Source organism: Cynocephalus volans, chromosome 8 (genome assembly GCF_027409185.1).
Source record: "Cynocephalus volans isolate mCynVol1 chromosome 8, mCynVol1.pri, whole genome shotgun sequence".
Classification (NCBI taxonomy): Eukaryota; Metazoa; Chordata; class Mammalia; order Dermoptera; family Cynocephalidae; genus Cynocephalus; species Cynocephalus volans.
In genome coordinates this window covers 33,735,940-33,763,915 of record NC_084467.1, presented here as the reverse complement: position 1 = coordinate 33,763,915, position 27,976 = coordinate 33,735,940, and the positions used below count along the sequence as shown (strand labels likewise).

The 27,976-nt window shown below is 50.5% G+C and overlaps 1 protein-coding gene across 3 annotated transcripts in view; it reads left to right on the top strand.

Moving 5' to 3' along the window:
• HIVEP3 (HIVEP zinc finger 3) overlaps positions 1–27,976 on the top strand; it is a 467,815-nt gene that overhangs the window by 279,005 nt on the left and 160,834 nt on the right. For all 3 annotated transcript variants that reach the window (XM_063104292.1, XM_063104293.1, XM_063104291.1), the window contains one exon: positions 26,695–26,775. The gene's annotated coding sequence lies outside the window, so the exon portion shown is untranslated. The remainder of the gene's footprint in view (positions 1–26,694; positions 26,776–27,976) is intronic.

The following is a 27,976-nucleotide window of genomic DNA, read 5'->3' as shown; positions in this document are numbered from 1 at the left end:
TGGGGCCAGCTGCAGTCCAAGCAACTGGGGCTGCAGAAGCCAGCCATGCATCAAGGGCTGACAGCAGCATCCCCAGCAGCAGAACTGTGTCACTCCAGGGCCAGGCAGTGGGGCCTTGGGTGGAGTTCAAGTCCAGCCTCCTCCATGACGTGCTGCTTCACCCTCTGCCTGTCCCAGTGCGCTTGTTCATGCTGTCCTCTTGGATTACCCTTCACCCCTTCCCCTTGTCCCTTGCCTGACACCTTGGCAGAGCCAGCCTCACATCCCCGCCCAGCACTGAATGCCCCAGTCCTTAGTATTACCTGTCATTACAACCCTGCTCATGCCCTTGTAGAGTGTCCAGCTTCCCATTGGGCTTAGCCCTATGAATTTTTGCCTGGCTCTGGGTTGAATGTGGTCTCATTTAATCTTCACCACCTAGAAGACAGGTATGTTTACCATTCTAGCTTTACAGATGCAGAAGGATGCTCAGAGAGGTCAAGGCACTTGCCCAAGGTCACACAGCTACCAAATAGGACAGCTGGGATAAGGATCTGGAAGTCTGTGTACAGCATCTGTAACTGGGAATAAGACTGGCCCTTATTCAGCCCTGTATTCCCAGGGCCAAAAAACTATGTGGTGATTGAGGACCAGTAAGTGTTGGATAAATGTTCAGTCAAGCAATAACAGAATGGATGTGCCCCCTCCCCGTCCCCCCAGGAACCCTGAGGGAGCATCCTGCAGCTTTGGGTACAGACCCCTTCACCCAATGTGGCTAAGACTCCAGCCGGGACTCCAGGCTCTGTGTCTGTTGCTCCTTCCCAGGCTGGAGGGACCAGGCTATCCTTGCCAAAGCCGCCTGGGCTGCCTCTGGCCTGAGGTGACGGCACAGTTGATCAGCTGGTCTCCCACCCCTGGTCCTCTGAGAAGAGAGGAAACACCAGTCTGCGGGGGATTCCTCTGGTGGCGCCGCACCCCTCGGCCACTTCCTCTGGACACTCTCGTTTTCTTTGTCACTTGTTTTAGTTTCTGCTTTTCTTCCTTCGTTCCTTTTTCTCAAGGCCACTTTCATTTCCGTCTGTCAGCATCTCCCCCACCCCACCATGCCGTCCTCTCTGCTCAGCCCACATTTCCTTCCCTCGACCTTGGGATCCCCAGTGGCCCTGCCTGCCTAGGCTGGCATGGGGTCAGGGACAGGAAGGGGCTGTTGCCCTGCCTCTTCCCTCACGGTGGGAAAGCCAAGGTGGCCCTTCGATTGCCCTGCAAGTCCAGGCAGCCCCCAGGCTCTCTGCTTGGCCTCTCTGGGCTCGTAGCTCCTCCTGTCTGTGAGATGGGAGGAAGAAGACCAGCCGCAGAGAGTGTGAGGGAAAGATGAGGTGACACATGCAAAGCTCCAGTAACTAGTACTTAAAAAAACCCACTAAGCACCAGTTCTGCATCTCCAGGACTTGCCTCTGAGTTCAGTCTCCTACATCCATGGTCATCTGCCCCCCAACACCTCCCTGGGCCCCACACCTGGCCAGAGACAGACATTGTCATCTGTTCCCCTATACTGAGCCACCAGGGCCTGCACGGAGGGGGCTCTGAGAATGGAACAGAGGACGAACAGCTATGCCCTCAACAGTTGGCAAAGACCCCTACCAGCACTGGGCTCACCTCCCATGCCCAGCATGGAGGCCTCCACTCTTCCCTGCAAACCGCCAGTCAGCAGGAGCTCAATACTGCCAGGGCAGCCCATTTACTGCTGGACAGCTCTGCCTGTTAGTTCTTCCTCTAGGCATCTGACACCTGCCTGCCTTCACATCCACCCTCCACCTTTGACCATCCCCAAAGGGACCGTCTGTTCTCTTCTGTTATTCCAGATGTTGGTCTATTGCATTTGGCCTCTACAGACTTACCTCTAGCCTGAGAGACACTATAGCAGAGCAGTTAAGATCTTGCAGTCCAGAGCCCAACTCCTCCAGTTTAAGTCCTGGCTTGGCCACTTGCTACCTATATGACATTGGCAGTTTCCTAACCTCTCTTTGCCCCAAAGCGGGTAACTATGGGACTTGCATGAGTGGGTGTGTAATGTGTGAGCATGTGGTAAGCACCTGTAACACCATCCACTACCGTTGTTGTTCAAGACCGAACAAGCATCCACACATTCTTTAATAGCTACTCAAAGGACATCATTTTCAGACCCGTTTCAAGCCATACTGGCTGCTGGATTCTATTTGGCCACTTCCCTGTTACAGCTTGGAGAAGATTCCTTGACTTCTGGAGGCAACCCAGAATTGAGGAAAGAGCCCTGACTTTGGAATCAGACCTGTGTTCAAATCCCTGGTCCACCTCAGGTCTGACTTACTCACGAGACACCATGGGCCCACGTGCTTCTTGTGGGCTTGAAAAAATGTTTGAGACATGAAAAGAAAAAGTTTTGGTTTCAAAATATGAAAAACTGCTCATCACAATGAATGTTTCGTTAATATATGCAAGCCTAATTAACTGATTGATTGGGGTTTATAGAAACAGCCCTCCATTTCGGAGTTAGCATGCTTTACCCTCCAGGTCTCCCAACTACAGAAAATGACTCCTAGAAAACCAGAGCTGACCATTTCTCCTACAAGTGGTGCACTACAAATAATTTCAAAAATGAAATTATTTTTTAAATGTATGGTTTTTTCCAACAAAAGTAACAGTGCCTGGATTTTACAATGGCCCTGTTCACCTACTCGCTCTGAGTCTCTATGTCCTCATCTGCAAGATGGGGACAATACTCCTGTTTCCCAGGATTGTTCAGCCTCATCTAGAGCTCTGGTAATGCCTGCCTGTCTTTTGGGGGCATCAGGGGAAGGGATAGAGGACTGTTGAGCCCTCTTCCCATGCAATTTCCACAGGGACACTGGGCTCTGGCTTCTTCCTTTATCGGTCCTGTATGACTCGGTCTTTCGTCCAGGCTGCTGCACGTCCTTCTTGGGAGGGAAGAGGTACCATCTGCAGCAGGCAACAATTTGGGCTTCGGACGGTTCTGGGAAATTCTTAGTTATCCCCTGGCTGCTGCATTAGGCAGGTGCACACATTCCCATGAGGGTTGAATGTCCCTTCCATGCTGTAGTGCAGTTCGGGAGTAGGAGATGTCTCTGCACTCCCGCCTCTCAACAACAGCTTTTCCTTGTAAGGAACCACCATTCCCTTGTCTCTGAAGCTGGGTGAGGCTGTGGTGGGGTGGGGAGATATCGACTCCTTAGGTGGCACCAGTTGGGTGACCCAGTGGCATTTCTGCCCATCCTGAAGAGCTCTTGGTCCAGGGATGCTATTCACATCTGAGAGTTGCCTGAGTGTGTGCCCATCCTGCTCAGGTTGGGCTGTTTCATACCAAGATGATAAAAAGTGTTGAGTCCTGGATTTCAGTTCTGCCTTTCTCACTCACTTGTTGCAGGACTTAGGGCAAGTCACTTGACCACTCTGAACCTGTTTCCTTCTCCGTAAACTGGGGAAACATACAGCTGTCCCACCCTTCCCTGGGTTGGTGTGGGGTAGTGGGTGGAAACGGCTCAGTAGACCATCACTATGAAACAGCAGGTGGGAGACACCAGCACCTTTCTTTGTCTTCATGCATGGACCCACCTGGAGTTATTCATGGGCTTCTGTGGAGCCCCAGCCTGACTCCCACCCCAGCTTGGTCCAGGCCTGGGGGTCACCCTGGCAAAAGGACAGAGCTGTCCCACCTGGGATGGAGCTTATGGTCTCAGACAAGATCCAGTAGGTGACCTTCATGCAGACCAGATGTTAGGCCCGTGTGTGGGGCTGGGGCTCACACCTCCTAATTCTTTACATGGCATCTGACTCCTTAATGCATCACATCTCACTGCTCTGAATCTGCTACCCTTACCCATGACCTGCTCCCGAACTGTGATGTAAGCTCAGAGCAGGAGGCCTCCAGTCTTCAGTGTGTACCAGAGGGCCAGAGAGGGTCAGTGTATAGGAGCCAGATAGATGTACAGGAGCCTCCTGAATGCACGACCCAGGTGAGTCTTCGTTCTCTGGTCCTCAGTTTTCCTATCTGCAGAATGGTGTTCTATGGTGGGCATTTCTGTTCACTTTAGGGGGCAACAATAGGAACTCAGGAAGAAAAGCCAATTTGATGGTTCATTCAGTCCTAGGCATTCCATGTGGAGGCCAGCCCCCTTCCCCCAGGGGGTACCAGCACTACCAGATGTTCTCAGAGGAGCATGATGGGGCCAGTGTGGGTGGGAGCATATAGTAGGCATATCTTGAAGCTACATTTGTAGAATAAGCACACATGTTACCTAGATTTTATGTTTGTTTATTTGGGGTGGCTCTGGAAGGTGACAATGGATGTGGTGGAAAGGAAAGTTAGAGCCCACCCCAGGACACTGCTTCATACTGCCCTGGAAACCTGGAGGAGAAGATTCATGTTTAGGCTGCCCCCAATGCTGCTGTGATCCCAGGAGAAACCACAGCTATATTCTCTGAGTGTACAGGCAGAGGATGACATTTGAAGGAAGTTGGAAAGTTTCTTACTCTCCATCTCTAAAGCTAAGCTGCTAGTACCTCCCAGAGGGGTCAAGGTGCTCTGTTGGTCATTCATTCCTTAGCATGAACTAGTAATCAGATTGCTTTCCAACCTTGACCAGAGACACCTATAGGAGTGCTAACCCTAACCCTAACCCTATCTCTGGGATCTGAAAGCTGTGCTGACATGTCCCATTGCTAAACTGAATTGATATCTATCTCTTCCCAATTGGCAGTAAAGAAAAAAATTGCCGCTTACAATTATCTCAATTTTATGTTTCCCTCCTGCTGGCTTTTCTTAAGCTCTTGGCACCCACTACAGCTTGACTACTAATGAGTGCTCACGGCCAATAAAATGAAATGTACAAGGAGCAGACAAATATTAATGAGGAGTATCAGAATAAGCTGATTCTGCTGTGTTTCACAGCATATTTCTTATGGTAGATGTGCATGGTTATGATTTTATGGCACAGACACATTTTCTGCTAGTGAAATTGTTCCCAGTCTTGTGATGAAGCTAGAAATTTAGTATTTCATGGAGTTCCCCCAAGAATCCCATGACTTCCAGTTATGCAATGGGATGAAGATAGGGATGCTGGAAGGACAGAGAGGGGGCCCCAGGAAGGGAGAGGATGGTCCAAACCCAAGTCTCATCTCTGATGCACACACACATTCCCATCCAAGGCAGTCAAGTCCTGTTGACTGAGATCAGTCAGATGTGTCCCTTCTGCCCATTTCCACTGCTAATAGCCTTGTCTCACCTGAAGTTCTATTGCTTCTTCTAACTGCCACCATCGTGCCCCCTCCAATCTGCTCTCCATATAGTGCATCAGGGGGATCTTTCTAGAACACAAATCTGGTGCATCATCCCCATATAAAATCCTTAATAGCCCCCTGTGGCCTCCAGGGTTAAATGCTAAATTCTTTTGGAGTGAGTTGCCAAGGCCCTTGCCAAGTCCCCCTGCCCTTCCCTCTATCCCTTCCAACTCCATTCTCCTGCCTCCAAGCCTTTGCAAATGTGGTTTCCTCTTCCTAGAAAGCTCTGGGCTTTAGCCCCCTCTTCCTAGCTCATGTGCATGCCTACATACACACCCATACACACACGCACACGCAGTCTGAGACTAATGCCTACTCAATATTCAGGTCTCAGTTTAGATGCCATTTCCAAGAAGCCTTCCGTGACTGCCCCCTGCACACCTAAGCCTGTCGATCCACTGTGCCCCTGGCCCTCCTGAACTCATCCCATGCCAAGGCTTGTCACACTGCAATTGTCTTTTTGCTAGTCTGTTTCCTCCACTAGACTGTGAGAGCCTGTAGAATAGGGACTGTCCTGCTATGTCCCAGCTGCTGCATATGAAGTATACTCAGTAAATACCTGGTGAAAGCAAAAGTAAGGAAAGTAGGAAGGAAGGGGAAAAGGGAGGGAGGAGTAAGCCAGATTTATTCTGCTGATCTCATGTTCCAATGAGGGCCAGCCCTGGCCTCTGTAGGAAATTCATGTCAATTCAACAAATATTTCACAAGCAGCAGTTATATCCCAGACCTGTGCTAGGAGCTAGAGAAGTCAGAGAGGTGAAGGGGAGTGGGACAAGGACTGTGCACTGGAGGGAGGTGAGACAAGCCTACTGCAGGGGCACAGCTGACCGTGGTCACACTGCAGAGGAGATGCATGTTGAGAGCTTGACGGAGGGAGGTGGGGGTCTGTCTGGTTGGGAGGGAAGGCAGAGGCTCCTGGGGGCAGGGGCAGCCTGCCTGGCCAGATGCCCTCTCAGGTCCTCCATGCCATGTTCGCTGCTGTCTTCCTATGTCTTCAGAGATGATAGGGTTTGTTCAGAGGTCAGTGCAGGGAAATTTCCACACCCCTCCCTCTGGTGGAGCCTGTCGTGCCTGCCTCTGTGCCTCTGATGCACACCTGTGAGGGAACACAACTCTGTGTACCAAAGGCAGCCTAGCATAGGGTTAGGGGCACAGACCCTGGAGCTGCCCACCTAGGTCCCTGTTCCAGCTCTGTTCCTGTGACCAGCAGAGTGATCATGGGTGAATTACTCAGTCTCTCCATGCCTCAGTTTCCTCATCTGTAGAGTAGATTAATGATACTTCCTTCATAGTATTGTTGCAAGTGTTAAATGAATTAATATAGGTAAAAACTCAGAACTGTGCCTGGCACAGTATAGAGATTGTATAAATATTTGTTGTTAGCACTGTTAATGGAGCCATGCACCTACCTACATCTCTTATTATAGCTTATGAGCTTTATGGAATTGCAATGAGAATGTTTAACATGAGATCTACCCTCTTAACAAAATTTTAAGTGTACAGTACAGTATTGTTAACTATAGACATCATGTACAGCAGATCTCTAGAACTTGTTCAACTTGCTTAACTGAAGCTTTACACCCGTCAGATGGCATCTCCCCATTTCCCCCTCCCCGGCTCCTGGAAACCACCATTCTATTTTCTGCTTCTACAACAGCATGGCCTTCTTCTTTAATCCCTTCAAGAGTTGCTGTTTGAGGTCTGTGAACAGCCTTGGGGGCCTGCTCCGTGGTGGTGTCATGAATTCATCAGGTTCGTGAGTTGACTACTTTAGATACCTCACATAAGTGGAATCACACAGTATTTGTCCTTCTGTGACTGGCTTATTTCACTTCACATAATGTCCTCCAGGTTCATCCATGTTGTCGGATATTGCAGGATTTCCTTCTTTTTCAAGGCCGAATAAAATTTAAACGTATGCATATATCGCATTAGCTTTATCCATTCATCCACCAGTAGACACTTAGGTTTTTCCATTTATTGACTATTGTGAATAACGCCGCAGGGAACACAGGAGTGCAGATATCTCTTTGAGGTGGTATTTTTCATTCTTTTGGGTAAACACCCAGAAGTGGGATCGCTGGATCTATGGTGGCTCTGTGTTTAGTTTTTTGAGGAACATCCACACTGTTTTCCACAGAGGCTGCACCATTTTACTGCCCCACCAGCAGTGCGCAAGGGTTCCAGTGTCTCCTCATATGAGCTACTTGACATCAGAGTCTCCTCATGTAGGAAATGTACATAATAGGCTCTGGAAAGGTGAAATAATCACGTGGGGTGTTCAGTGCTGGGACTGGGTGAGCCAGGGCTGGATGAACACGTTTCTTTCTAGACAGACCCAAAGCTGTTCCCGGCATGTCCACACAGAATCAACCTATTAGTGGGATGTCCCGATGGAGAAAACTACCGCATTTCCTTCTTCTTTAATCCCTTCAAGAGTTGCTGTTTGGGGTCTGTGAGCAGCCCTGGGGGCCTGCTCAGTGGTGGTGTCATGGGCTCATCAGGTTCGTCAGTTGATCTTAGAATTCTTTGTCTGCTCTGATGGCTTTTCAGCATCTGGGGCATAAATAGAGGCCTCAGAGGCTGATGGAGGGTGGGCAGGAGGGGCACAGGAAGGGCCACTCGGCTGGAACCAGAGCTGGAGTGTGAATCAGGGAGGCTGGGCCTCTGGAGGGGAGCGTGCAGCTGCCCCAGCACCTTCCGCAGTCCTGTGTGACTGTGGCTAGGAATAAATCACTTCCGTCTTAGCTTCTATTCTTGGCCTGTGCAACTTAGGGCAAGAGACAGCCTGGCCTGATGGAAAAGACTTGAGGGTCAGGGGTCGCACAGTCCCGGGTTCAGATCTTGGAGCTGCTGCTTCACCAGGTGTAGGACTCAGGAAGGACACGAACCTCATCAAGGCTGGTGGTTCCACCAGCACTGGTGTGACATGAGTCGTGCATCCCCCTGGGGCTGCCGTGAGGTGACACTGAGGATGCTGAGCACTTGCTTAGGCTGCCTCGACTTCTTTTACATAGGTGCGTTATTCCTGTGAATGAAGGAATGACAGTTGGTTCAAGGTAAAGGTGAAAACTAGAGGCAAAAAGGGCTTCTTGCCCCACCTTCCTGCCCTGTCCTGCCTCCAACTAGAAAGCCTAACCCATAAGTAGAACCTCATAGCTGTCCTACACCCTAAAACTTTTGGCCTCTGCACCTTTGAGGTTGGTGTTGTTTTGTTGTGTGCTTGAATGCTGTTCCCATACTGAGCAACAAAGTCTATTTGGCCAAATCCTCCCCATCCTTCAAAGCTCCTCCTCCTCCTCCAGGAAGTCCTCGGGGTTGCCTGGTTGTCCATTGGGCAGCTCTTGTCTGTAGTCACAGAAGCACACTCTGAGGCCTCAATTCCAGCTGTCTGGCCTTGGTCTCTCACCTTATCAAGAGTGTGTTTCTTATCACTCCCACTTGGCCATGGGCTCTGGGCCTCATGACTTCCTGGTAGGCCCTGGTCCGCCAAGGCTAGTTTCAGCCCAGCCTGAGAGGGAGGGTTAAGACACACACCTTGGCCGCCCACTAAAATCCACCAGAGGCTTCTCTGTTTCCCTTCAGTCTCAGTTCCTACTGCCCTGGGCTGGGTCAAGGTCTTATGGCTGTAACTGCAGCACATGTATATGCATGTGTATATGTATTCATGTGTGTGTGAGAGAGAGACAGAGAGCGAGGGACAGAGACAGAGCACGGATTGGGAAGAGGGGAGGGGAAGTGAAGGGCAGGAAGGACTCAGGCCAGGCCACACCCACCATGTTTGTGTCTGGAGGTGACAGTGAAACAACCCTTATCCCATTGGCTAACTGCCTGGGCAGACCCTCTATGGGATGCTGAGCCTGCTTGCTGGGGCAGGTCAGCTGTGCAGATCCCAGCAGGGTCCAATCTCTGTCACCTAAAAAGAGAGATACCAGTGTCCTTGAAGTTTCCCTAACAACTACAACAACAGCAGCAAGCACTTGGGGCATTTACCATGCTAAGCACTTTACATATACTATCTTAATTCTCACGACAACCATTTGAAGTAGATGCCATATTAGTCCCATTTTACAGGTGAGGAAACTGAGGTTCAGGAAGATTCCATGAGCTGGCAAGCATGGGCTGCCGTTCCACAGCCAGCCTGTCTGGCACAAGCCATGATCATCACCATTGCTGACAACCACCCACTGGCCTGGGAACCTGGACTCCTGGGTATGAGGTCCACTGGCTGCTGCATGTAGGACATTCAGTGCACCCGGCCTCAGTTCTTCTCTTCTTAAAATGGGCCAGATGCTGCTGAAGGGCTCTGCCAACTGCCTGACGCTCAGAAGCTGTGCTTGTGATTCTGAATCCTCTGATGCTAAAATACCACTATTTTGATTCTGGTATTTCCAGATTCTGACCCCAGATCACAGGGTCTTGGAGACCGATGATCCCCATATTCTCTGACCTTCACTAGCATGTAGGCTCCATGAAGACAAGCTTCTGTACATGGGTGCCCTGCTACGTGCCAGGGCCCAACACAGGGGAGCCTGGCATGTGGTAGGTGCTCAGTCAGCGTTTGTTGACTGAATGACTGACCCACCCTCAGCCCTGCCTCCCCCTACAGTCAGTGCCTGTCCCCTGGCTGGAGTCCATGCCCTGAAACATGGCCAGCTGCCCACTCAGTGGTGGACAGATCCCGGGCAGGAAACTGTCCTGCTGGCCCTGCATGGCCACTAATCCACAACACGATGCCAGGAAGTCGCCTTACCAGCTGAGCTTGTCTGTCCCCAACAGCACTAGACTAGGGGTCAGAGAAGCATGCCACGCTCACCCCTGCCTCAGGGCCTGTGCGTGTGCCATCCCCTCTGCCTGAAGTGCTCCTGCCACCCCCCCACCATACAGGCCCAGGTTCGAATGTCCCCCGTCAGGAGCTCACCCCATACACCTCTTCCTGCCACTTTCTCTTTCCTTCCTCAAGTTGTTCCTATTTCTTTCACAGCACTCACACTCCCTGCCAACGCTTGTTGGACGGTTGGCCGTGTCCCCGGTGAGAATTTAAGTTCCAAGAGGGCAGGAGTTTTGTTTGTCTGATGCAGTGCCTACAACAGTGCCTGACATATAGTAGGTACTAATAAATATTTGTTGGAGGAGGGAGGAAGCGGGGAAAGTGCAAGCTTCCTGGGGCAGCCCCTCCCAAGTCCTGTTCCCCGGGTGTGGAGCCACCAGGGTAGCTTGCTGCGGACTCAGCCTGAATGCCCGTGAGGCTCAGAACATTCCCCAGGTGTGGCTCTCGGTGCCTCCACCGTGGGAAGCCTAGATCAGAATTGTGTGCCCTGAGAGAGCAAGACCAGTTCAACTCACTCTCCCCAAAAGGAGACGGCCAGCCAAGGCTCGGGCGGAGCTGGCTGTGCTCTGCTGAGGGGAGGGCAGCGTTGAGCAAACACACCCGTCTTCATGACATGCTGCTCACGGCCTGGAGCCTGGCGCTGGCACTCAGGCAGCCGGGCAAGAAGGAGAATTGTTTCAGAGAGTGGGCAGGGGAAGGAGGCACTGGCTGTCTGACCCCGCCTGGCTTCCAGAACATGCTTTGCTCTCATGTCCCTGCCCACCCCAGCCCCATAGCCCTTCCCTGCCCACAGGAGGACTCAGCCCCTCAGCCTGGAAGTCACCACCTCTGTGACCTAGTCTGTCCTGGACAGGGTCCAGGCGCTGTTTCCCAGTGCACCATGACCTGTCCCCTCACCGAGTCATACTTGTGCCATGCTGTCTGCCCAGAAGGCCCTCCCGCTGCTCCTCCAGGGAGCCCTCCGTGACCACCTCCACCCAAGAGACCCCTCCCTCAGCTGGGCCCTCCAGCTCCCCTGGACTCTTTCACTTCTAGGGGATGCTTGGGAATCAATATGTGGCTACTTATGTACATGGTGGGTGCCCCTAGCCTGTGAGAAGCCCTGGTAGGCAGGGATGGGAGGAGGTTGGGAGGGGCAGTACTCTCTGTTCATCCTGTGATGATCGAATGAGGTAATGGACATGGACACGCCTTGTAAACTGTAAAGCGCATTCTGCCTTAGCCCAGGCCCCTTTATCTCTGGCCTGGACTCTTGCCCCAGCATGGCCATGGGCCTCCCTGCCTCACACTCACCTGGCCCCTCTGGCCTCCCCACTGATCCTCACACAGATCTGATCATTCCCTCCTCCGGTGGCCCCTCCTTGCTGGCAGGGTCTGGACCCTCCTGCACTTCGCCGCCGCCCTGCCTCTGCCCGGGCCTGCCCTCTCTCTCTCATCTTCGTCCTTCCCCACCTGCCTCACCTGACGCCTCTTTCTTCGGAATGACCTGGCCCCTCCAGGCATGGCCGGCCACTCAGCGGCCTCTCACTTTCCCCTCTGTGTGCTGGCCCTCTAGCTGTATCTCATTCCTCGTTTATGTGTGCAAGTGCTCTGTGGCTTTCAGTTTTGGCTTGATGTAGGGAAGCGTGAAAGTAACGGCTTCTCCTGGTGAGTGGTGCTGTCCCCTGAGGACATTCTGTGTGCCAGGCCTGGTGCTTTAGAAACTTCAGGTTACTGAGGCCTAGTCATAGTCCTGAGCATTACTGTCATTTTCCCTGTGGTAGGACCAAGGCCCAGAGGTGCTAAGGGCCTTGCTTGAGGTCACATGACAGCAGGTGACAGAGCCGGCATGGGGACCCTGTTCCAGCCGATTTCAAAGCTTTCTTCCACATTGCACAACCATAACAGAGGTAAAAATAGCAAGCCTCTTTCCAAAACTCAACTGTCAATAAACTGCCTTGGGGATTTTGCCTGTTTGACCTTTCGCCTCCCAGTTCTTTCCATGTTTCCTGTGGGTGCTGCCATCTCAGCCCTGACAAGCAGCTGGCTGGTGGATGAGGGGCCACCTTCTGACCCTCCCCAGGCCTGCCGCGGGTCCCCACCAGGTCACCTGGCCCAGGCTCCAGACACAGGCTGGACCCAGTGCTTCTGTCCAGGACCTTTCAGGGAGTGGGGCCACCCCATGCCCAGCTCTGCCAAGCTGCCTCCCATCCCTGACATCCAGGCTACAGATCAATAAATCCGTCTCCTGCTCTTCTCTCCTGACCATCTGTTTTCCCTGGTGGTCCCCAGGGAGTCTGCCAGGCTGGCTGAAAGCTCCCAGGTCGGAGAGAAGAAGCTATTTGGGGGCCATCTGTTTGAGAGGTGCCTCCGGCTGGGGTTCCACAGCTGAGGGAAGCAGCCCAGGCAGTGAGGGGACTGCCAGGAGGGGACAGCAGTTTGGGAACTGAGACCACCTTTATCTTTAGGCTCAGGGCCAGGGTGTGCCAGCTCTCTCCCAGCGCGGGTAGACCGGTGAGATGCCAGGCCTGGCTGCATCTTGGACATGACGCTGGGCAGATGGTGCTGGAGGGAGCGGGGAAGACAGTCTGAACCTCACCCCCCCCCCAAACTCCTTTTAAAACACATACACACACCCTTAAAATTGGGTTGCTAGTGACAACCTGGCATATCATCTTCTTTTTATATTATTCTTAGCCCCTCTGTTGCCATAGCAACTGAACAATGCTTTTTAAATATAGCAGTTAATTTTTTCAGCTCCAGCAACAAAGTTCTGGTGCTGTCCAGAAGGCCAGTGGCTGGTTTCTGTCCCAGGGGCAAAGCCCTCCAGACTCATCTCTCTGCATGTCAGCCCCAGAGTATGAGCTGGAGCTGGGGTCCTGAGGCTGCTGGGAACCATCTGCGTTCCCTGACCTGGCTACCCTCCAGATTTAAGGTGTAGCAGAAAGAACCTGCATTCTGGAGCTAGTAGACCTGGTCCAAATCCCGACCCCCTGACCCTGAAATTTTTACTTTTCCTCTTTGAGTCTCAGGCTCTGTATCCAGTCATGGGGGTGATGGGCTCTGCTTCACAGATTTCGATGGGCTGAAGGAGGCGTGTACACAGGAGACCATCAAGGCGTGTTGCCTTTCTTCTTCCCCTCCTCCATGCCTTCCTTTCTCCCTTTCCATCCTCACCTCCTTCTCTCTTTCGCCTTTTTCTCATCCCCTCCTCCCCACTGCCTTGAATTATTGATGTTAGATTCCCAGCCAGTAACATCAGAGGGTTAAAATCCATAACCAGCCTTCCTCCAGCCTCCCCTTGCATCGCCCTCCCTCCCTGAGCTGGTGAGCTCATCGGAGTCATAAATCATACATCACAGCTTGAGAACCCAGGCCCCCGTGGTCCAGCCACTGAGCAGCCCCGGGCAGGAGGCAGCCAGGGCAGGATGTCTTCTGGAAGGGCTGTCTGGCTCTGGAGCCATGAGCGGGGTAGACACCATTAGTGGGAGCTTATCTGGGAAGCGGAGCTGACAGCCTGTGGGAGATAGTCAGGGAGCGCTCCCTGGCCCAGAGACCGGAGGCTTCGTTTCCAGGTGCTCTCAGCTCCCCAACACCCTCCCACCATCATCCTGAGACTCTCCCAGCCCCTCCCCTGTGCTGCTCATCACCCACTCATTTCTCTGCATTTCAGAGCTCAGCATGGCGGGTCTTAGAACAGACAGCAAAGTTTCTAATGTTCAGAAGCAGTCAGAACATGGCATGGGCTGCCCAGCAGGTAGTGAGTTCTCCATCCCCAGAGAGCTTAACTAGAGACACAGTGTCCAGGGGTAGGATGTTGTGGGCAGGATTATAGTTGTATGCACAAATTGAATAAACTCTTGTCTCCACCTAGGATTCTGTAATGGAAACTATAATATTAAAATCATCATATAATTTTGCAGAACCTTGGGCACCATTATTATCCTCATTTACGTAAAAAGGTAACTTGCCCAGGGTCATTTGGCTGATAGAGAAGCTGACTCTGAATCCAGGGTTCTACATGCCCCACTGGTCTTCAAGTTCACCTTTCCCAGAGGAAGCTGCATGGAAGAACATTTATTGACCCCATCTGGTGAGCCCCAGGTAGTGGCTCAGAGACCTGCAGAAGCCAGAGCTGCTCTCTGGGAGCTGGTGATCTTATTCAGGGACCGGCAGCAGACGCAGAGAGAACAAGTGCTCTCAGGACTGTGGGTGCCTTAAGGAGGGGGTGATGCTCTGGGCTGGGTGGCCTGCTGGGGGGCGGGAGGAACTGATGCAAGAGGAGGAAGTGCCTGTGCCCACCGAGCCCCATGCGGGCCACAGGGTCCCATGGGCATTTGATACCTTGCTTTATTTAATCCTCCCTGTGGCCCTGCAAGGACTGCTTAGCATCCCATTTTGACAGTTGCTCTGCTGAACTTGTCAAGGTCACATAGCTCAGAAGTGGAGGGACCACGTGTGTCTGACACCAAGACTTGCACATGGGTGGGAGGTGGCGGGACGAGGGACAAGCCTGTCCTGCTGTGTCCGGATAGCCAAGGTTCTGGCTGTCAGGAGATCAGCTCTGGCCTGTGAGACCAGAGACCTGGGGAAGGTCCTGGCTCTGTTACTGGTTCTGTACTCCCGAAGCAGGTCACCTCGGGACACTGGTTTCCCTTCTTCACTCAGAATGGCAGAACATCCATTGCCCTGCCTCATGTGCTAAAGTGAATTTGTCATCATTAGCATCTACCTCACCATCTGCCTAAGACATCAACCAGCTGCAAGCGCCCACTGTCCCTTTACCTGCTTTATTATTCTTATAGCACGTACACACCCTGTCATTGTATTCCACACCTGTCCGTTTATCTGTTATTGCCTTCCTTTGCCAGGAGACTGTAAACCCGATGGAAGGCACGGGTTGGACTTTGTTAAAGGCTGTGTCTGCAGCGTTTAAACAGTGCCTGGCACATATGAGCACCTGGTGCACCTTTACTGGACGGTGGACTTGTATGACTAGGGTGGTACACCTCCTTCATACTCCCAGGGCCCTGTCCGTGCCTCCTGCTGGAACTTGTCACAGGTTGCTGTAATTGCAGGTGTCAAATCTGTCTCCCCTACATGCACCGTGAAGTTCCTGAGGCAGAGCACGGAGCCCGGCCTGGAGGAGGTGGTTGATGAATGTTTGTTGAAGCAGTGATCAAAGCACTTGCCTCCCAGGGCCTCAGTTTCCCCATCTGTACTCTGAGAGGCCGGTCACCCTGGAGGCTTGTTAAGTGCCCTCCCTCAGTGGCGTTGTGGGATTTGTGACCTGCTGGCCGGCATGCGTGAGCCTGTACCTTGGTGTGTTTGCTTCACATGCTTGTCCTGACCTCCAAGGTTGGTTGCTGCCCAGAGCCTGCCTTCCCCTTGATGAGCAATTAAAACCCCAGAATAGCCCATTGTTTAGAATCAGGTGCCTGGACCCTGTATTTATCTCCAGTGCCGAGTGTGCTCGGGGCCCTGCCAACCATGTGGTGGGCTTCATTGGAACTGCTCTGAGCAGGAGACAGCCAGCTCCAAGGGGAAGCAGGAACTGACAAGGAAAAGGCATGAAAGGGAAGCAGCCTTCACCAGGAGCCTGGCATGTGGTGAATGCATTTCCTATGTCCTCACAGAGGCCATGCAAGATGGGGGTCATTAGCCCCATCGTACAGCTGAGGAGTCTGAGGCTCAGATAGGTCAGCTTCCCATGGAACTGCTGCAAGCTCATAGAGCTCCTAAGGGACAGAGCTGGGATGTGAATGCAGGACTGCCTGGCGCCGAAGTCCGAGCATTTTCACTGTGTCCCTCAGCGTCCCCCCCACCCCCCCACCGGGCGGTGGTGAAGCTGTAGCCTGGCAACTCGAGAGAGGCAACCAGTCTCGTGGATGCTGTCATGGGGTCCACGTGTGCAAATCACCAGGCTTGATTCCTGGTCTCTTTTGGCCTCCCCACACCCTCTGCCTGTTCTGCCTCTTCTTCCAGATCTTGTCAAATCTCACTTGAAGGAGACATCATCGTCAGGATAGAAGAAGCCTCAAGTGCTACTGAGTGAGAGGAGCCAGGAACTTGAGGACAACCATGTCCACAGGGCCAGGCAGGCACTGGAAGGCCAGCCCTGGCAGCGGCAATGGGGGGAATGCAGTCTAGGCCTGCAGCACAGTGGAGTCCAGAGAAAAGGGCTGATACGGGCTGTTAGGAGAGCAGCACCTGGGCACTGCCACTTACCAGCAAAGTGACCTTCGATGAGCTGGTTAATTTCTCTGGGCTTCAGCTTCCTTATCTATAAAATGGGAGCAGAGATAGTAACTACCTGATATAGCCCTTTTTGGGGATTCAGTGAAGTAATCCATGTAAAATTCTTAGCTAAGCACCTGGCAGGAAGCAAGAGCTTAGTAAGCTAGTATCAGCCGCCATCCTACTGCAATCACAGCTACCCTCTCTCAGGGCCTGGGGAGTCAGACTTGGGGCATGACGCCGCAGCAGGGCTCTGGCCCAGCACTGAGGAATAGCTGGGGCCTTGGCCTTGGGAACAGGACAGGGACACAATTTCTAGATACAGGGCACAATGTTAGGGGAGGAAAGTCTGAGCCAGGGGCTCTTTTGATGTCCCTCGTTATAAGGGGCAGGATTGGTCTGAGAGCAGGGGGTAGAACTGAGCCTGCAGGTGGGTGCAGGGGACCAGCTGTTGGAAGAGGAGCAATGAGGGAGAGGAGAGCCACCCCCTCACTCAGGACCTGGAGTTAGAGCCATTCCATGCAGCTCTGAACAATTCATTCCCCTTTACACATGTGTTTGTCCTTGGGAAGCAGACGTCAGAATGTCACATCTGGTGTGACCTTAGAGATGATGTTGACTATCCTGGAGCACACAGCAGGTTAACAGCACACCCATGCCCTTCTCTGTTCCTGTTTCTCTTTTGGTACACTAATGCCCTTTTAGGATCTTTCCAGCTCTGAAAAGACCCATAGGGCCTGTTTCTGGAGTTTGTTCAGTGTTAGGAAATGGGGGGCAGGAGCTGTCAGGGGGCAGAGTGTACAGATAAGAAATGCAGAAGGAGGAAGTACCCAGTCTTCTGGCCAATGCAGGAAGAATGACATGGAGGATAAAGTGTTGGTCCAGCTGCTGTCACTTTGAACTTGAGCAAGGCTGTCTCTCAGGCACCAGGGTTTGTTGCACACCGTTGAGTCAGATTGGCATAAGCTAGAACCTCACTGGGGCTCTTACAGTTCCTGATGGAAATTGATTCCCAGCCTAAAGCCTCCATAAGTCCTTGTCTGCCCCTGCTCCACTCGAGGCACCATCCCTCCAACATGTCTGTTCAACACTTGAGCCAAACCTGACCAAAGAGGTCAGAATCTTAGTGCCCAGTGAGCTGGCGGGGGCTGGAATTGGCCTGGCTGCCCTGATCTCTGCATTTGGCATTCCTATGGGTGGTGGGGGGAGAGGATAATAAGGGGCTACTGAGCTGTAGGTTCCCCCAAAGCCTGCTATGTTGGCGACTTTGCATAACTGGGCTTATTTCTTTCTGCCTCTGTTTCCCTTCATTAGACTCCAATTCTCTGCAAAAATCAGAGTCCCACATGAACTCCAAACCCTAGACCCTGACTAGCCATTACCATTCCATCTATACCCCACTTAGGGCTGGGTTCTATTCCCCATGCCCTCAATCTGTGGATGGGTTCCTGCCCTGCAGGAAGATTGCCAGGAAATGACATTGCCAGGAAATGACACTGCCATTCTTCTGGCTTCAGAGATTGCCACTGCCTGGAGGCTACCTCTGTCCCACCTATGAGTGGCCCTGCTTGGACCCATCACAAGCTTGTCCTACCCTCTGGATGATCCCTTCTCCAGGCTTCTTCCTGCCTCTGGCCCTTGGTGCAGCTGTCCAAAGCTACTGTTGGGGTGCACATTCCCAGGTTTGAAGCTCTGAGTGGGCATTAGGATGCTTTGGGCTACAGGTAACAGAAACCTAACTGCAAGCGGCTTAAACAATAGTGGTTTACTAGCTCTAGAGCCTGGAGGTGGGGGCAGTTCTAAAGCTGAATAACCTGCAGCCCAGTAACATCAAGGATCCAGGTGCTTTCCAGCACTGCTTGCCACCCGCCCCCAACCTCACCTGCAGATCAGCATCATCTCACCCGAGGCCATAGAGGCTGCAGCAGCTCCAGGGGTCATGCGCAAACATGATGTTGGGTGCTGCAGAAGACAAACATCTTCCCCAAATTCACTTTTTATTAGCAAAGAAGCCCTTTTCCAGAAACCCTAAGAAAGATTTCCCTTAACTCTAAAATTGGAGTAACAGATCCCATTTGCTAGAATTCAGTCATGTGAACCAATGGCGGAAAATGAGTTGAAACAACCATTATAGGATTAAACTATTATCATTTACCCCCTTGGCCTCAGGAAGGGTTCATCCCAATAAAAGCAAGCCTCCACCAGCAGAGAAGAAATAGAGGAAATAAATAGCTATCAGGCAGCTTCTAGTATTTAATTTGAACTTTTCCTATTTGTACTTGGTGCCAGAGCTCCTGGTCACGGTCCTTTGTGCCAAAGGAAGCCATTTGACTTCCTCTCTGAATCCATTAGGGCTCTTTGGTGTAAGCAACAGAAGCTGACTTAGGATAACTTAAGCAAAACAGGAGTATATTGGAAGGATAATAAGAATCTCAAAGAATTGACAGGAAGGCTGGAGATCCAGACTCAGAAAAGGATCCAGGGCCCCTCCAGGGACCAGAAAATAGGAATTAATTGGTAGCAGCAGTCTTGTCATGGCCTCAGAGAGGGAGGAATGAGTGCCCAGATTCAGGGACCTGGCAGAGGGCCTCTGGTGTGCCTGGCTGCAGGAGAGCAGGAAGCCTTGGTTTACTGTCCACCAAGACCAGCAGAGCTGATTCCCCCAAATGAAGTCAGAGTCAAAAAGCAGCAAATGTCCACCACAGTAGGACACGATGCTTGGCCCAGAGGCACTGCAGAAGTAGCATGATACGTGCTCCCCATGTGGAGGTAAAAGATGCACAACCTCAGCTGCATGGAGCCACTCAGAGCTGCAGACATGTGAGCACTCTCTGACACATCCCCACAAAGGCAGTCCTCCCTGATGTCACCCTGATAGGGCAGAGGATTCTGTCAAATCCTTCTGGAGGCTCCCTATGCCACTTGCCTGGGGATGGCCCCTCCTGGCTTCTCCCAGTCGCTCTAGAAATTCTAACCAGTTTTCTGTTTACCAATTACAGGAAACCGGTGTCAGCCCCAGAACATCCCCATGTCTTTCTTCAACCCCAGACTTCCTCCCTGCCGCAGGGTGCATTTCAGGTTTGGCCGGGTCTATTGTGGCTGAAGCAAACCATGACTGAGTTACTGAGCATCTGCTTTGGGGCGGGTCAGGGGCTAAGCACTGGGCATGCAGCAATTCATTTAATTCTCCCAACAACTCTATCGTTTCCCTTTGCTGCAGGTGAGGAAACTGAAGTTTAGAAAGAGCCAAAAACTTTCCCATGGGTATAGCTAATAAGAAGCAGGGCAGGACTGGGATGTGATCCCAGAGCCCCCTCCTAACCACTTCGCTCTGCTGTCCGCCACCCCACTCCCAACAGCCTCTTGCTCTTCCTGCTTGAAACATGAATGGGTCTATGACCACAGTTCACACATGTGTGCTCTAGGCTTATCCACCCACCAGAGACTCCCCTCACGCCTCCCAGTATGGGGACTTGGGTTTCTGCCTTGTACCTATGAGAACCTTCACACTGTTCCTGAACTGCCATCCCCGAGATGTTAAGTCCTTCCTTGTCCCCACCCAAGGTCCTCCATGAAAGCACAATTATGAGTTGCATTTTTTCATTTTTGAGGTGATCTTGTCTTTGTCCTCATGGCTCTGCCTTCTGTGGAAGTACAGCATCCTCTGGCTGCTCCTGCCAGTGCCCTACACCTGGCTGAGACCAGGACTCCGTGGGTGCCCCGGGGGTGGTCTGATGCAGCGGTTTGCCACTGGACTCCAAGAAGCCGCAAAGATCCTGCAGAAGCCCCTTAAGGGGCAGTGTTGGAGGGAGCTGAGGTCCTGCAGAAACCCCTCAAGGAGAAGCATTGGAGTGACATGAAATGTACCCCATTCAGCTTCCACCAGAGCACCCCGTGTTTATCTGGCTTACACATTGGTCTTCAATGTTAGTTTTATTTTCTAAGAAAAGATACTCAGCTAAAATTCACAGGTCCACAGGATACATTGATGCTTTTCTCCACAGGATTCTGCAAGATTTTTCTTGAACTAAACTCTTACATCACTCTGGCCACTGGAAGAATTACCTTTACGGAACCATAGCTTAGCGTTCTCTCTTTAATAGCATTTGAGGGTCAAAACCAGGACTAGCCAAATATATGAGCAACACCTCAACTCATCAGTAAAACGGTAGAGAAAGTTGTCCATTGTGTTGCTCAAAAACAGCTTGAAACAAACACCCTGGTAATCAATTCCTTTCAGAAATCTGGGCCAGGAGAGTTTGACTTTCCTAGTTTCCTAGTTCCTTCCTCCTGCCAGACAATAGAACTCATCTTGTTTTAACTCTTTGCTTTGGCTACCAGGATGCTCAGGGCATATTCAACTAGGCATCTCCCTCTTTAAAACGTATGTATTTTTCCCCATTATTTAATACTTGTGTATTTCTTAAGAATTAGAGAATAGTGATGAGTACGAGAAAGCAAAAAAAAAAAAAAAAGAAAAGAAAAAGAAAAAGAAAAATTACACACTGTGCTTCTACCCCCCCAAAACTTAATATTTTCATCTATTTCTGTTTTTTGTTTATGTACAGTTTTTATGTAGTTTTTTGGTGGGTTTTTTTCTTTTTCCATAAGATGAAATTATCCTGTATGCAAAATATTGTAGCTTGCTTTTCTCAACCTGATACCTAGAATATTTTCATGTTATCACATAATTCTTAAAGGATACATAATATTCCATTAATTAGGTCAGTTTTTTTCTGTGAAGGGCCAGATTGTAGATATTTTCAGCTTTTTGGGCCATATTGGTTTTGTCCCAACTATTCAACTCTGCTGTTATAGCACAAAGGCAGCCATAGACAACATGTAAATGAATGGGCATGATTGTGGTCCAATAAAACTTTATTTACAAAAACAGACTACCACATTTGCAGCAACATGGATGAGCTTGGAGAAAATCATGTTAAGTGAAATAAGCCAGGCACAGAAAGAGAAATACCACATGTCCTCACTCATAAGTGGAAGCTAAGAAAGAAAGGTGGAAGGAAGGAAGGAAGGAAGGAAGGAAGGGAGGGCGGGAGGGAGGGAGGGAGGGAGGGGAGAGAGGGAGGGAGGGGAGAGAGAGAGGGAGGGGAGGGAGGGAGAGAGAGAGAGAGAGAGAGAGAGAGAGAGAGAGAGAGAGAGAGAGAGGAAAAGAAAGAAAGGAGACCACAATAATACGTTGAACTTTCAAAAAGAGAGAACAAACCTAAGGATACTAGAGATCTGGAGAGGGAGGGAGGGGGATTGGGGAGTGATTGGTTGGGTAAGGGACATAAAGGATAATTACGATTTGTAATGATGGATATGCTAATAATAATAAATGAATGAATGAATGAATAAACAAACAAACAAACAAACAGGCTACCAGTTGTATTTGGCCTGCAGGCTGCCAACCCCTGATATAGATGTATATACCCTAGTTTTCATTGGTGTGTTAGCCCTTTCCATGTGTTAGCACTTAGATTTACTTTCAGTATTGAATGTTTCAGTATTATAAATAACACTACATGGAATTTGTTTAGAATTTTTTTTCCCTTAGACAATAAGCCTGAGAATTGGGATGACAATGCCCAGAAGTATGGATATTTGTGAGGCAAAGTTCTTGATGCATGCTGTGAAATTGCCTGTCAAGAGCACAGTGCCAATTTAAACTACTAGCAATGATGTGAGTGTGCCCATTTCCCCAAACACTGTGAGCACTGGGCATTGTCCTGCAAAACATTTCCTTCCAGCCTCCCCTGCACCTTTACATCTGGATTTTGTCTGGTGTTTGGAGCCTCAGTCTGCACTCTGTTCTTTAATCTTCCTCATGTCATTTTTGGAAGCAGGAAAGATATAAGCAAACTTATATCTTTTATATATAAAACTTCCGGGTTTTATAGGTCTGTCATCCTGGGGTCAAATTCAGGGAGTGGAGGGAGCCAGGGATTAACAGAAGATCCAGCAGGGATGGCATTGGCCAGTAGGGCTGGCAGCTGTCCTTCTCTGCTGGGTGAGGGACTGTGAGAGCTGGACACTGACTGGAACTTCCAGAGCCTGCAGCATTGTGGGCCAGGCCGGGTGGGGAGATGAGGGCCTCACGCTGAGGAGGGAGCATCATGCGGGGAGGGAAGAAAGTGGATTTGGGGGCCGGGTGGATGTAGGTTTCCATCCAGGCTCCATGTGTGTGAGCCTGGGCAAGTTCTCTTGCCTCTATGAAATGCCCAGTTTGTCATCTATAAAGGGGATAAAAAGGTCAACTGCACAGGATTGTCATGAGGGTTCAATGTGATCCTTTATACCAGAACCTCACACAGTGCCTGGCACATAGAAGGACTTAAAACGTGTTGTTGTTAAGTTGAATCACCTTGAATGCTAGGGTCTTAGGCATGATGGGAAATAGATAATAAGAATATTTTTAAAAAGAAAGAGAGTATGGATCCAGTGCCTACCACATGGTGTCAAAAAGCAACTGATAGATGAATGGAAGTTTGAAGTCAAACAGCTCCAGCTTTGTCACTTGTTAGTTACATCATCTTGGACAATGCATTTCCCTCTCTGTGTGTTCAGCTTCCTTCCCTGAAAAATGGGTCTAATGAACAAGGATGATGGCAGGTGCTCACAGATGAGGAAACTGAGGCATGGGTGGCTAAATAGTTTTCCCAGGGTTTCACAGCTGGTATGTGATGAGATCAGGGTGCCCACCTGCAGGCCCATGGTGAGGATTAGATAAAACAAGGAATTAAAGCTTCTGTCTCAATGAATGTTTGCTCCTTCCCGTAAGCAGCATGGCCTCAGGGTCTTGGTGAGGGCAACAGAGTACAGGAAGGGTCTGCAGCCCCACAGGGACTGGCACTGGTTCAGAGGCAGTGCATGCCAGCTGTTAGTTGCTGGCACTGGCACTTGGGAGGAGCTCTCCAAGTGGATTCTCTGGAGACCACCCTTCCCAGGGGGCCATTTCCTGAGCAGCTGTCTTGCCTGCACGGAGCTGAGTCCATGCTGGGGCCAAATAGAGAATTTGCCTTTTCATGGCAGCCTTTTGGACTAAGGGTGGAGCCTCGGCTACACTAGCAAGCCATGTCCCTGGTAGACGGACCGAAAGACCGTATGAGGGGGAGAGTGGTGGGAGAATACTTAGCACAGGATGAGCTGGCCCACAGGGTGAGCTCCACCAGGGTGAGCTGCTGTTGACCTTGTTATGTTCATTGTCACTATCAGTGGACTGGAGCCAGGTGCAGGAGGGCTTACCTTCTCCATAAGACATTTAATCCACTCAACATCCTTTCAAGGTAGGTGTGAGTATCCCATGTTACCGATGGAGAAACTGAGGCAAGTATAGGGAAGTGAGTACACAACTAGTAAGTGACAGACAACAGAGTGAGGGCTTGAATTTAAGTATCTGACTCTAGAACCTCTGTTCCTAACCACTAGTCACATTTACCGCCAGTGAATGGACAGCGCTTTGAGTCCTGGAATCACTGATCTCTTCCTGCCTGCATCTGGCTATGAGCAAGGAACTGGGGGACCCTAGATCCTTGGGGCCAGAGCTCCAGCTACTCTCTTGCCTTGCTCATCAATACTTGAAGCACAGGTATTTACCTCTTCCCAGGGAGTATTTCAATCATTTACCCATCCAGGAAATGTTTATTAGGGACCTTCCATGTGTCAGGCCTTATGCTAGATACAATAGATGCATCACAAATAATAATAATTACAACTTGCCCTTACTGTGTGCCAGATACTATTCTAGGCACTGCACGTGGATTAGCTCATTTAATCCTCACAACAACCATAGATAGCTAACTGTTGTTATCCTTTATAGATGAAGAAATTTAGGCACAGACAGGTTAAGTAATTTTCCCAAGGTCCCACAGCTATTTAGTGTCAGAGCCAGGATTTGAACCCAGGTAGTCTGAGATCAAGGTTCATACATTTAACTCCCCAATCCCCCATGTTGTGGTTCTCATAGTCCCTGCCCTCATGGACCTTTGATTCTTTCTTTTCCAACAAGTATGTTAAAATAACACCAAAAGTAATTTAATCCAGTTTTGTTTGCTGAGAAGCAAACTGGGCAGTGAAAATGAATAAATCTAGATTTGTAAATTTCCTGACATCATGGAGCCAGGGGAAGAAGTCAGGTCATGATCAGAACTTTGGTCCATTTTCTACAATGGCCTTGACTGCTGTGTGCCCTTTGGCAATTCTTGTCACCTCTCTGAGTCTCCATTTCTTTATTTCCAGAATGGATTGTCAGTACCTATTCTATCTGGCTCCAAGCATTTTTGAGGAGACTAAATGAGGTGGCAGATGGAAACAAAATTTCTTAATAGAAAAAAAACACTGGGCAAGGGTTTGCAATTTGACCAAAGTGAAAATTTGGTGTCAGTGTGATGAATGAATGTATGAATGAGTGAGTGAATAGTCCTAGCAGCCCTGCAGATTGGCTCCCTGGGTAACAAATGGCTGTCTTCAGGATCTCTGTTTGGGGTTTTCAGGGTCCCAACAAGGCTCTTTATCCTTGGCTATGCCCCATGCTCCTGTCCCTTGAGTTATTTTGCATCTGATTTTGTGTGAGCCTTCAAGACTGTTTCAGCAATCATTTATTAATGTCTTCTGGTAGAAAGACCTTGTGCTAGAGTCTGTGGGGAGACAGAGATGAATTTGGAATGGTCTCTGCCTGCAGGGGCTCACAGGGAGGAGAAATGCTAATAATAATAATATTACTAGTAACAACTACATAAATGACCAATAATCACTGAGCATTTACCATGTCAGATATTGTGTTAAGATTTTACATGCATTGTTTCACTTAATCATTACAACAATACCATGAATTACTGAAACTACTGTTTGTGTTTTACATATGGCGAAACAGATTCAGATAAGTTAGGTAACTTACCCACGTTCACACCACTCTGAAGTTGTAGAGCTGGGCATGATCCTGAGAGAGAAGATGTGGATACAAATAACTCTTTCATGAGGTGGAAACGACTGTGTACACTTAGGGAGGGGCAAGGGCAGGCCTCTCACAGCTCAGAAAGAGCAGGGAAGCAGGTTGACGGCGGTGCTGCTGCTGTTGATAGTAGTGACGGTGAAAATTGATGATGATGATGATGGTGGTGATGACGGGGATAATGGCCATCACAACGGTGATGATGATAATCCTCTGGTTCCCATCTGCTGAGCTTCTGCCAGGCCCCGACCTGGCTGCTTTCTCCTATTTTATTTAATCCTCATAACTTTTCAGTGTCAGGATTGTCATCTCCATTTTACTCGTGAGGACTCTGAGCTGGAGAAAGGCTGATGGCCTGCCTGGGGCCACACATCCAGTCCGAGCTGGGCATGAGCACGCCTCTCTGCAGAGCCACCGCTCCTGCCCGTGCCAGGATCCCTCACCTGGGGGCTCTAGGGCTGGGCGTCTCGGAGATGCTCCATCAATATCTGTTGAAAGAGTGTAGAATGAACGGATCCTCAAGGGCTCAAGGCCTTAAGGCCGAGAGATGTAAATAACGTAAATAAGGTCTCAAATGAGTATATGTGTAACCACTATTTAAATGTACATAGTGGTGCTGTGATTATTAAAATACAAGTTAATTGTAAAGCATTATGTTCACTGCAGCTTTTTTGTGTTGTTTATCTTCTCAATGAGAAGACACTAAGTGTATAGTTATCATCAGGAGGAGTTTTGAGAAATATTTTCACACGAAAAGGAGTCCTTGTGTTGAAAGTGGTGGAAGCATTCTGCCATCCTGCAGGGCGTATTCTAAGTGCTTTGCCCAGTATCTGGCGTGGAGATCACCTGGAGGAGGGAGGGGACCCAGAAGACTGGGGAGGGGGAACCTGTGGCGTTTTCCTGGGTCTACAAATGCTTTTCTTACTGGACCTGGGCTGTCACTCTCATTGGCTTCATCACCATGAGACCTGAGGCCAGCATCTAACAGCATTCCCAAATGGCTATTGAATACCTGCAGGAATGAAAGAATAGTGAGACAAAGAATGAGTGAATTGCACAAACGGTGCCCAGGAAGCCCATGAAGGGTGTTTTTGCCAAGGAGAGCTTGACAGTGAGAGATCCGCGGCCTGAGAGGAGGACTGGAATGCGTGTGGGTTCAGCAGGGGCAGGCGATGTGAGACTCAGCTCTGTGAGCGAGTTACAAGGCTGTGGCTGCATCCCCAGGGGCCTGGTCTGGACCCTTGATCCCCGTGTTGAACGGTGGCGGCTAGGACTTCAGTCTCAGCAAGGCTGTGCTCACCGTTTTTGGATGCATTTTTCAAACTCAAATGGAAGTTGACAGATGGTGATGGTATAATAGTCTCACTTTTTCTACTTCCCACAGGCCTCCCTCCAACACAGTCCTCCAAGCTCTTAGAAATCTCTGACACATCTTGACCATGAGACCACGGCTGGGTTTTGGCAGGTAAGCTCTACCCGTATACCACCCTCCACTGCCACAGGACACAGAGCAATTTCAGCACAGCCCAAAGGCCACTGGGCCATATTTTGTGGCCAGGACGGAGGTGGGGATGGTCTCAGCCTCAGGCAGGAGAATGGAGTACCACACTCTCCTGAGACTTCAGGAAAAAGCCACCCAGATGTCTAGAGTCCTGCAGCTGGCATTTCTGCTAATGGCAGCATGTGGTGATGGGAAAGGGTCCTGGGATGGGAGCCAGGAACTGGTTCTGATCCTAGGCCTGCCTTTACTGCTCAGGAAAATATCAAGCAAGCATTGTCCTTTCTGAGTCTCTGTTTCCTTGTCTGTAAAGTGAGAGAGTGGGACTTGGTGAACTGGGCAGGCCTCAAGCCAGCTGTTCCGGGCTCAGCCAAGGCCATGGAGGTGTGTGTGTGGGGGGGGGGGGAGGGTGGCTCTGCAGCTGTGCAATGCCTCCCTGAGACTCAGCCTCCTGTTTGATGACTCCATGAACCTGACATCTACAGAGAGCCTGGGCTGGGCTATGTGCGCCATTTGTGTGTATGTGTGCATTTGGGGGAAGGAACAGCATCTCTTCTAGCAAACTCTGCTTGAAGTCAAACTCAGACACGGACAATCACCAGCCCCCATGTGGCCTGGCCATCTGCACATCTTTCATCGTCTGTTGTGCTCTATCCTCTGTGCTGTGCTCTGAGGCACAGAGATGAACAAATCATGGCGTTGCCCTCAGAAAGCTTCCATTCCAACGCAGGCAGTGGACACATACATAGCCATGGTACAGCAAAACCTGTGAAGGCAGCAGGGGTCTGGTCTGTGTTTGGTGGTGGCGAAAGCCATTTGAAGGTGGCATTTGAACCGGGCTTTGAAGGATGAATACAAGTTCACCAGGTAAAAAGTGGAAGAAGGGCATTGTGGGCTGAAGGGACAGCAAGTACGAGGTGGGCGGCTGGGATGCAGGGCACAGGAGGAGCAGTGGTGGAAGGAAGGCTGCGGGAGGTGCAGATTCTGAATGCCCGCCAAGCAGCTCAGAACAGGGCAAGGAGATGGTCAGCTCCGTGGTTCTGAGAGAGGCCTCTGGGCTGGGGGGAGAGGCTGAGGCTGAGAGAGGATGCTCATACTAGAAACTACTGAACCTCAATGGGGGCAGGGCATCCCTTGCTGAAGTATCTGCAGCCCAGACTCTCAGGGC